This window comes from Cotesia glomerata, linkage group LG5, assembly GCF_020080835.1.
Source record: "Cotesia glomerata isolate CgM1 linkage group LG5, MPM_Cglom_v2.3, whole genome shotgun sequence".
Lineage (NCBI taxonomy): Eukaryota > Metazoa > Arthropoda > Insecta > Hymenoptera > Braconidae > Cotesia > Cotesia glomerata.
The window spans coordinates 23,255,944-23,268,000 of record NC_058162.1 but is presented as its reverse complement, the minus strand read 5'-3'; the positions used below and the strand labels follow the sequence as shown (position 1 = coordinate 23,268,000).

The 12,057-nt window shown below is 27.8% G+C and overlaps 1 protein-coding gene across 1 annotated transcript in view; it reads right to left on the bottom strand.

Annotated features, from left to right (window-relative positions):
- Positions 1–11,447, bottom strand: part of LOC123265635 — a 73,416-nt gene extending 61,969 nt beyond the window's left edge. The window contains exon 1 of the mRNA XM_044729457.1: positions 11,107–11,447. The gene's annotated coding sequence lies outside the window, so the exon portion shown is untranslated. The remainder of the gene's footprint in view (positions 1–11,106) is intronic.
- Positions 11,448–12,057: the final 610 nt, after the last annotated feature.

Here is a 12,057-nt window from a genome sequence, read left to right as displayed (position 1 = left end):
GAAGAGTAACCGCGAGGGCGCAGGGTAAGCAAACGTGGCGGGAGACGGAGTAAATTTAAAATTCATTCTCTAAAATTGTGGTTAAAACTAGTCGAAGTAGCGGTACTACAAGGTAATCTATAATGTAATCATCTCGGACGAGACTCTTATATAATTACAATCGAACTTCACTTAAGGTAAGTTCGTTTGATTTTTAATTTTATTAAATTTATATATATTATTATTGTTGTTCGTATCAGCAGTAACAGTCCGAGAGTTTTCTCAGCAATAGCAATTTACAAGTTAGGGATTTTATAATCTCGGATGGCGGACGTACATCGGGAACCTGTTACTTGGTTTGTATAGCAATAATAAAGCCGATTATTAGCAAACTAGCGGTAAACGGCTTCCGCGTTAAATTTATATACGATATGTACATACATGAATAATGGTGATTTTTGATTCTCGTGTCGTTCGAGACCGTGACTGGGTTCTGTTCTGGGTCCGCGCACGTACGGACCGGACGCAAGACACAAGACACAACACATGCCTGCACGTGTCACGCTCTTGTATGCTGGATATCGCGAGCCTTGAATACACAATGCAGGACACTCTGCTCGTGTTTATTCCCGCCGGTTAAACTTATTTCCCAGTTTTAAACATCAGCATACACGCCATTAAAACCCACACTCATTTACATTTACAAACTGTTTTGCAATCTCTTGTGATCCCACTGTAATACAGATTAGCGGTGGAAATTCTGCTAATTTCTGATTCATTGGATCTTTTTTTTTTGTAATTATGCTAATTTAGGAAGACGTTGAAGTTAGCTGACATTAGAAATTTTTTTTTTAATTTTATATTAATGAAATCTATATTATTAAGAGAATGACCTTGTATCTTGTGAACTATTGACATTTTTAAAGATATAAGCTCACCCCGATGTTACACTCATCGAGACCTTTCATTTGAGTACCCACATCAATTTTTCATATATTTTATATATTTATATATATTATATATATGTATATATGAAAAATATATTAAAAATGCAAGTGGGTACTCAAATGAAAGCTCTTGATGAGTGAAACACCAGGATGAGCTTATATCTTAAAAAATGTCAATAATTAAGAAATGACGTTGTATCTTGTCAACTATTGACATTTTTAAAGATATAAGCTCACCCCGATGTTACACTCATCGAGACCTTTCATTTGAGTACCCACATCAATTTTTCATATATTTTATATATTTATATACTTCACAAATACCATATATATAAAATATATAAAAAATGTCATGTGGGTACTCAAATGAAATCACTTGATGAGTGTAACATCGGGATGAGCTTATATCTTAAAAAATGTCAATAATTAAGAACTGACTTTGCTATCTTGTGAACTATTGACATTTTTAAAGATATAAGCTCACTTCGAGATTACACTCATCAAGACCTTTCATTTGAGTACCCACATCAATTTTTCATATATTTTATATATTTATATATATATATGAATATATGAAAAATATATCAAAATGCATGTGGGTACTCAAATGAAAGCTCTTGATGATTGAAACACCAGGATGAGCTTATATCTTTAAAAACGTCAATATTTGAGAAAGTACAGTGCAATTTAACAAAAGTCATTGAATAAAGCAAAATTTTAATTTTTTTTCAATAAAAAAAGTTATTAAAATTTTTAGATTTCGGCTAATTTAATTTTCATTAGCGAAAGTCTAATTCAAATGAAACTAAACTTCGCAGACATCTGTCATTTTTTTATTTTTACAACAAATAAATTACTACTAAGAAAACACTAAAAAAAATCACAACAATAATTTCTTGACACTTCTACAAGTGGCATTGTTTATAAAATTTTTTTTTACATTAATATATTTATTGAAAAAATTCAAGTGATTCAAATTAAAAAGAAAATAATTTCTTTTAATTACAAAATGTCCCAAATTATGATACAGACCATGAAATTAAACAATTACCTAATTTTTACTGTCGAAATTATTTTCAGTTTAAATTATTGTTTCAAGTAAGTTAATTTTTATAAAATTTCTACATCAAAAATTTTTTCAATATTTTCTTTGTAATTTATTTTTGATAAAAAAATTCAGATGATCTTCAAAACTTTTCATTAATTATTGTAATTTTTTTCCAGATTTTGTCTTAAAGAAAATTCCTGACTTATAAAATTGATAAATATATAAAAATCTAAATCCATTAAAAATTAAATCACAAATCTATTGAAGAGTAATTGTAAATAGATAATTCAAACAAATAAAATTTTTTCTAATGATTTGAATGACATTCAGGAGGATGAAAATTGTTTTCCAGCAAACAAGGACTAAGAGCACTCCAGAAGAAATTAAAAAATAAATAAAAGGCTAAAGTGATAGAGTTGACGGATAAATGACATGTTGAATGAGAGATAAGCATCTCGATTGCTCAGTGGCCAGATAGACTCGAGCCAACCATCAGAGTTTAAAGTAGACAGTTGACAGGTAAGCTAATTCCCATTGTATACTTGAGTTCTTAGCACTCAGTTGGAGTATCCGGACCTCCCGGTGAACTAGGTGCGTGTCGCATCTCAACGAGGAGCTCATTCTTGACCGTTTGTTGCATTAAAACGTCCTGTCCTCCGTGCTCAGAAGTCAAGATTTTAGGATAGTCCCCTCATTACCATTTAATTCTTATATTTTGTTTTTAATTCTTGCTTTCGTCCATACTTGTATCGCTCAGACGCTATTTTATTATTTTTAAAACTTCCAGGACTCGGGGTCAAGACGGTCACTCTCCCCACTTGGGTATTTTTCGTTCAACCGGTCGACTATACTTTTAGCGCTAAAGTTGTCCCGGACTTGTTGCTCGCTTTCATTTAATTTACTTTATTATTTTACAGGTTATCTAGCCGAGAGTTCAACTAAAAGCAACTTCAGGAACAGATAACTTTAAAGGTACTCTTACGTACAGGATGCAGCTGAATATTGCAGGTAATTTCAATTATATTTTATAACTTGTTCATACAATTTATTTTCAATAAATAAATTGTATAAGGTAAAAACCCCAATTATTGATAGGGGTCTAAATATTGACACCCTAAATTATTTTTAAATATATTTAATCATCTGCAATAAGAATAACTATCATATAAATTTTTATTAAATTCTAATTAATTAAAAAATTGAAAAAAATTACTGTCAGTTCAAAATATTCAATACACTGATAAAAGGATTTGTTAATATTTAATAAGCTTTATTAACTATTAATAAATGATTTTTTAACATCATGGGATTTAATAAATATTTATTAACAGTTAGTAAATTATTTATTAAATATTAATATATATTTGTTAACAGTTAACAAATATTTATTAACAGTTAATAAGTATTTATTAAGTAGAATTTATTAACTGTTAATAAATATTTATTAATAGTTAATAAATATTTGTTAACTGTTAATAAATATTTATTTAGGATAAAAAGCAAAAATATCAATTTTCTTTTGACACTTTTTATGACCCTATAACTGGAATACATGATAATAATTCAATTCACTTACTAAATAAACGTTTTTAATATTTAAAAATATAAAAGATAGTTATGAGCTGTGATAGAATTTGGTAGTTTACAATAAATGTTATTATAATGTAATATAATTAATGCAAATAATTTATAAAGATGATTTTTGTTTATAAGCAACCTTCATATCATATAACATTGCAAGCCAAACAAATTCACTCAACAAAATATTTATTAACTGTTAATAAATATTTGTTAACTATTAATAAATATTTATTAAATATTAATAAATGTATTTTTCTCCCAAATAAATATTTATTAAATGTTAAAAAATATTTATTAAAATTTAATAAATTGAATTATTATCTTCAAATAAATCAAATTATTAATAGTTAATAAATCCTTCTATCAGTGTATTAATTATTAAAAAAAAATAAACTTAGCACCAGTTCATCAAACCAGCTTACAAACGTTTATTTTCTTAACAACTTTGATTAGAAAAGCATTTTTTTTAAATGCCGAGTTTTAATTCATTTCATCATCTAATAATATGATCTTTGTTTTTTTTAATTAACAATATATGAAAAATTTATAAAATTGAATAATCGAAATTAATTGTATGCTTTACAATATTTAAATAATAGGTGTCAATAACTAGTTGATAATTTTTAAGTTGAATCTCATATTGACAGCCATTCGACAGCGCTATCACGCCTTTTTTTTACTTTAATCTAAAAAATTAACTGTAAGAGTTTGAACTCTTCTGATTCAATAAATTATTTTTAAATTAATTTTTATATTTTTAAAAATAATTAATCATTTATGGAAATTATTATTAATAAACTAATAGGTTAGCAATAGCCTAATCGGCTCGGTACCTGCATTTCGAAAGAGTGGGACCAGGGTTCGATTCCGGCGCGCACCAATATTTTTCAATGATTATAAACTAAGAATATGTACGTTTCATTGCCAGCCTCTGTACCGGTCGGGTTTTCTGTGGTTTTCAGCATAGTTATGGAGGTAAAATGTCATTATAGAAGTACCTCCATACTATTTAAGACCGTAATGCAAATGCAGGTACTGATTATAACGCGTAAGTCGGCCACAGTCGCAGCACATGTGTGTCGAGCATGAAAGAAAAAAAATCCCGACATGCAGGGGGGTGGGGACGAAAAAGTGGTTGAGAGTTATAATGACGGGGTTGAGAGATTATATTGCGGAGAAAAAAGTGGAGAGACAATAATTCCCCACCCTCCCTTGTAAAACACTCTACAGTGATACAAGTAAAACCATCCTCAATTATAACCTCATTATTAATAAACTATAATAAAATTGATTACTTAATAAGGTAAAAGCCCCAATTATTGACAGGGGTCTAAATATTGACACCCTAAATTATTTTTGAATATATTTAATTATCTGTAATAAGAATAACTATCATATAAATTTTTATTAAATTCTAATTAATTAAAAAATTGAAAAAAATTACTGTCAGTTCAAAATATTAAATACTAATTATTAAAAAAAAAATAAAATTAGCACCAGTTCATCAAATCAGCTTACGAACGTTTATGTTCTTAACAACTTTGATTAGAAAAGCATTTTTTTTAAATGCCGAGTTTTAATTCATTTCATCATCTAATTATATGATCTTTTTTTTTTTAATTAACAATATATGAAAAATTTATAAAATTGAATAATCGAAATTAATTGTATGCTTTACAATATTTAAATAATGGGTGTCAATAATTAGTTGATAATTTTTAAGTTGAATCTCATATTGACAGCCATTCGACAGCGCTATCACGCCTTTTTTTTACTTTAATCTAAAAAATTAACTGTAAGAGTTTGAATTCTTCTGATTCAATAAATTATTTTTAAATTAATTTTTATATTTTTAAAAGTAATTAATCATTTATGGAAATGATTATTTATATTAATCATTTATGGAAATTATTATTAATAAACTTTGATAAAATTGATTACTTAATCATAAGCTTCGATAAATAAGACTAAGCAGATGATTCGACGCATGCGCAGTATAGGTATCAATAATTGGGGTGAAAGTATGTCAATAATTAGATCAATCAGTTTTTTAACCTGCCAATAATTGATGTATCTGGATAATCTATTTAATTATTTAAAATTAATTAGTAAATATCAGTGATTATCATTTTTAAAAAAGAAATTGATTAGTAAAAACATTACTTGAAACATTACCACAAACAAAATTCAACGATATTGATATTTGATTGCTTAAAAAAATCAAATCATAACTTTGTCTCTAATAGTGTCAATAATTGGGGCTTTTACCTTAATTGTAGTAATAATAACAAATTTTTGGCTAATGACTTTAAATTTGGTGCTACTTGTCATGTCTTTAGTTCTTTTTTAATACATTTTTTTTCAGTTTTGAAGTTAAGAAGAAGATAACCAAGATCTGAAGAAGAAAGATTCAGATTTAGATTTAAGTTTATTAATGCCAAGTCACAGGCCAAATGGCAACTTTACAAATATTACATGATTATACAAAATACAAAGCAATCTGCACAAGGCAGAATTTTACATTCGGATTTTATATAGATTTGATTTTAATTTTCAATTTAAAGTTTTTTAATTTTTGATTTTCGATTTAACAATTCGCTCAACTTCACTAAAATGATTTATCAACTTAAAAATCAGTTTAAAAATCTAACTCTAAAAAATAATCATAAACTTTGTTTTTAAGGAAGTCCTTTCGCTCCAGTTGAGTCATAACAACTGTAGTAGTAAATTTTCAATAAATTAAAATACAAAACCCATAAAAATTCCTAAAATTAAAAAATAAATAGTATATGAGGCATTAATCGTTGAAATTTTGTAAATTAAAAAAAAAATAGCTAAATACAAAAATTAATTTGACTGTTGTAAATCAGCTGTTAGTAACCTGTCCGTGATTTGGCAACGCTTTATTTCGGTTGTTTACATTTTTATTTGCACAATATAACCTTAACCGTGTTTAACTTTTTGCAGTCAGTGTAAATAAATAAATTAAATAAAAATGTTTAGTCACAAAACCATAACATTCTAATGTCTCATAGCAGGAATGCTGGTATTTTTTAATTATTGTTTTATTTTTCAATTCTGAATTATGAAAATTTGTTAACAATAAATTAACTAATAAGTATGCATGAAAAACATAAGCGCGTTAAAGTTTAGTTTGAATTTATTGAATGGTCTGAAGCTCGCGCGCTACGCAACGTTGCCAAATCTTTTGACTCCATTTTATTGTAGGTAACTTGAGAATTTTTTGTGATTTTTAAATATTAATTTCTCAATAAATATCTCGGTAACTGAGATATTTTATTGCAAAAAAAGAAACCTGAATATTTCGAAAATCTGATTTTTAGTTTTTTTTTACTTCATCTAATCCATGACTGATAGTATAATTCGAGAAATACTGCAAATGTCTGATTTTCTCGTAAGACTCTGAACAAATACTAACATTTAAAAATTTTATTTTTTCAAAAATTTGTCCGGTAAAGTATAATTTAAACCTCACTATAAGATAAATAAGGACCTTAACTATTAGAAAAAAATTAAATTTACTCATAATCTAATATTTTTTATTTTACATTGGCGGCGAAAGGACCTCCTTAAATACTTGAAAATTCAATACTACACTGTTAAAAATTTTTGTAAAATTACAATCATATTACAAAACAAATGATATGTAAAATTACAAATCAGTGTATAGCAATGCGAAATAAAATACAATTTATGTAATTTTCCAACACCTGTCAGGAAATCTACTAAGATGTATTGTAATTTTACAATCTTCTTGTATAAACCTAACACGCATTCTAATATTACAGAACTGTTGGTCAATTTTTAAGAAAAAGCTTTTTAATTTTGCAAACATTATTTGTGATCTGATTCGGCATAATTATATGTAAAATCACAAAAAAATATTGTAATTTATATTACAATAATCTCATAAAAAATTTAAGAAGCTTTTTTTATTTTTTTACTTCACTGTTTTCCAATTTTAAAAACAATACTTTCCAGTTTTACAAAAATGAGACTGATGTATCAAAAAATAACAATGTCCTTCATATTTATTTTTACTAATTTTTAGTCTATGGCTGTTTATTTGCAATAATAAATTCGAGGCATCATTTATCTTTTATAAATTTTAATATTACGCTCAAACGATCATTTCGAAATCAATATATTTTAATGAGTATATGTTAGACTTTAATTTTTATAATATTCAATGAATTATAAATAATGTGAAAGTTAGTTATTTTCCATCAATAAACAGCATCAAATAACACAAATAATGTAAATAATAAATAATAAGCCGTAATGCTCAATCACCACATAGGATTATCTTATAAAAATAATAAGATGTTGAACCACCTATCGGTTGTACGGCGTAGGGCGTTAGGTATCGGTCTGGCAAGCGCGCGGCTCGCGTTCGATTTTTAGTTAGGGTAAATATTATTTTCACTTTATATCATCTAAGTTGTTATAAATAGGTCTACGTGAGATTCAAAACCTATAGTCAGCGCTTGATAAAATTAAAATGACAACAAATATTAAATCAAATCTTTCTTTTTTATTATTTCAGTTAAAACAAAATTCAAGGAAAGTATTATAATTTTACAAACTTAGCTAATCTAAAAATATTTGTAAAATTACAAAACCGTTTCGTAAAATTAGTAACCTCACAGAGCTATATATGTTTTGTAATATTACTATAACCGATTGTAATTTTAAATAAATGTTTTGCCTATTAGCTTCCAATACATATCTTGTAAAATTACAATAGAAATTTTTAACAGTGTATTTGAGTTTACTATATCACTAGGTAATTCTTCCCATACTCTTATCACAGTCACCAAAAATGAGTGTTCCAAAAATAAGTCGTCGTAAAGCGCGGTAATTTGAAAAAAGTGTGTTTCTTCGCTCCTAACCTATCCGAAAGTCTTACTGAAGAGAGTTCTGGATACTTATAAAAGGCGACAATGATAATCTAACAATGAGTGTCCTCCGATGATGCCAAAAGATGGAGGTTATACCTTTCAACGATCGCTTTACTGACAACAAGTGAGCCAGTGTTGTTCCGAGCGTGGCGCCCATGGGAAATTCTTCTGACGTGTTCTACCCATTAGGTTTTAGTACACATATAAATTGTCCATCGTTCTGGAGTCTATCTCATCAGCAGGAAGAGATCGAATTACATTAAGAGCGATTGGGTTTCAGGAATCGGAGCTGGTTACTTCTCGCAATCCAAACGCCTTATTTTATTTACCCTTACCCTGATCCTCTCCTCGTTTTAATACTTATTCTCATTCTCATCCGTGTGCTGTTGTTACTCTTGACTCTTAAGTCGCAACACAAGAGCATCATCACCGACTTGCTAATGCTCTAGTCACGATCATCACGAGCTCCAGTCTCAAACACTATGTACTCCTGGACGGTTCAATTTCTCGCACCAACCATCACTACGTCCTTTTTATTTTTATATTTATTTCTTCAGCTTCTTATTCCGATCCTCATTTTACTTTACAACTCGTATCACACGTTCAGTGACTCCCAACTTAACTGTTTATTTCTTCTCAATGTATTTACACCACAATAATAATAATTATATAAATGTGAAGAGAATTAAACATCGTTTAAAGCTAGTGTCTACAAGCCATATTTATTAAATATTAACATTATGGCTTTTAAGGTAGTTAAAACTATAATTTGTACTCAATTAAAGAAGCATCAAATTATCTTTAACAAGTGTACTAAAAGTCATATTTTAACGAATTTATATCTGAATATATTTTTATAAAAATTAATATTTGTAGATTTTATCTTTTATTTCTTCTTTAAAAATTTGTAGAAGAAATAAATACAACGAAAAGTAAAAAAATTACAATCTAAATAAAAAATAAATACATTAAAAAAAATTAAAATTTAAAGAAGAAATCAATACACTTAAAAAAATTGTAATCTAAAGAAGAAATAAGTACATTGAAAAAAAATAAAATTTAAAGAAGAAATTAATACACTGAAAAAAAATTAAAATTTAAAAAAGAAACAAATGCATTGCAAAATAATTAAAATCTAAAGAAGAAATGAATATACTGAACAAAATTAAAATTTAAAGAAGAAATAAATACATTGAACAAAACTAAAATTTAAAGAAGAAGTAAATATACTGATAAAAAAGTTAAAGTTGAAAGAAGAAATAAATTGAAAAAAATTAAAATTTAAAGAAGAAATAAATTGATTGAAAAAATTTAAAGAAGAAATGAGTGCATTGAAAAATAATTAAATTTAAAGAAAAATAAATGCATTTAACAAAATTAAAATTTAAAGAAGAAATAAATATACTGAAAAATTAATTTTATTCAAGAGAAAAATTCTTGATCTAAGAAAATCAATTTTAAGAGTTTCATCGTTTTGATTTAAGTAAAAAAAAATTTTTGAATTAAGAAATTTTTTTTGATATGAGTAAATTTGATTCAAGAATTTTTTTAACTTAATTCAAGAAAATTAGACTCTTTAAAATAATTTCTTGGTTCAAAAATTTTTCTTTCAGATCAAGTTCACATGCAAGATAGTTAGAGATCTCCCGGTTAGAGATTTACCGTTTAGAATTCGATAAAATTTGACATATTAGTTAACTATAGTAAGATAATAAGCCCACTAAATTTTTGAAAAGTTCTAGAGAAATAGTCAAAAAATAATGACCTTTTAAAGTTAAACATTGTCTTCTAAGAAATAAAATTTTTTATTTTATTTTACAAAAATTACCATTCATATTAAAATAAAAATTAAGATGATGAGAAGAAATAACATATTGAATGGTTTGCATGATCAAAAGTACAGATTCAGAGCATGTGATAGTAATAATTAATAAAAAACTTTTAAAAATAATTTCTGTCTCTCCCTAATGCAACTTTTCACAAGAAAATCAACTATGTAAATTTTTTTAGAGTAGAAATAAACTCTACAAAAATTTGAGCAATCATAATTTTCTGTATTTGAATTTAAAATAGCAATAGTAATGATTATTTATAGCTCAACGTGTACAGTAAAAAATCTTAATGTCTTGATGGTATTACATGAAGACAGGAAGACATCTGTGATATGATAAAGAATGATGTATGGTGGTAATTAGGTGGAATAGCCAAGTAAATGTAAGCATGATATCATGCATATGGCGAGTGTTGATCGTTTTGCGTAACGAGTGTATTACCGAGAGTATATCACGGCCTTGAGGTAGTATCTTAATCGCCTTGAGATAAATCTCTTGTTTTTAGTCATCGTAACAAAACTGCAGTACAGGTAGATAAAGAATTAGTACTACAATAATGATAATAATTATTAAATGTTGTTTCAGATAATCCAACAAATTGGTGGATGCTCAGTAGAATAATGAACAAGTGCAATAATAAAATTAGCGAGCCGCTAATTTATTGATCACTCATCTGGTCACCTGGAGTCCAACAGGTAGACTTAAATATTGATAAATAAATATAATTGCCGGGCAATTGGGAAGCTTAGCCTTATCTAATGCCTGAAATAATTAACCAAGCATTAATGATAATTTACCTGGTGAATTAATTACTCTCGGACATCCTGAAGACTCCGTCCACCTGCCGGTTTATCGCAACAATTGTAACAAGGTAGGTTTGTCCTGTTAGTTGTGTGAATTTAAACAAAAACAATTACCACTAGATTGGAGTCCAAACCGCGGCACCTTGCGCGTAGTTTAATGCGGGCGTAATGAAACTAAGACAGCGGTAGCGCGGGTTTGTGCCTGCAGGCGAGCCCGCCGAGGCCCCTACTGGTCTGCTGGTCACCTTTCCTCTCTCTTTCCCGGTGGAGTTGTCTGGCCTGGTTGAAAGAAGATCATGTGCCCGCAAGGCTACGGCCGAGCTGATGGACTTCCGAAGCGCACCGTGTTACCTTTTCCGAGGAGTTCTTCTCATTATTTATGCCTTCTGTTGGAATGGTCACCTAACCGTCAGGGGTCCCCACGAGACGGATCAGCCACACGGGATGTCGGTAACCAAGTATTCCCAGCAGGACTGTCGGGAGGTGGATGAATATTAAATGGTAGTGGATTAATTATGATTTTATACGGGAAAAATTGTTGATTTGCACTTATAGAAAAAGTTATTAACTGCACTGAAAAAAAAAATTAACTTGATTCAAGAGAAAAATTCTTGATTCAAGAACATTTTTTTTTCTGTGTGATGATTAATTTATTTATTTAGATAATTGATAATTGATAATTATTTTATTTACTCTTCAAGCTTAGCTTACAGTAAATTTAACAAATTAATTGACTTACAAATTAACAAAAGATAAAAACATCAGATATACAAAGCGGCTAAACATCGAATTTTAAAAATCTATATGTTGCTTACAAATTAGTTTTATATTGTCAATTTTGATAATTAGTAAGAAATTAGAATACAATATTTAACATTGTTAATAAATACATCAGTCTTATATGGATTAAAAGGCAAAGATATTGCATTAGTAAGTTGGCTAGAT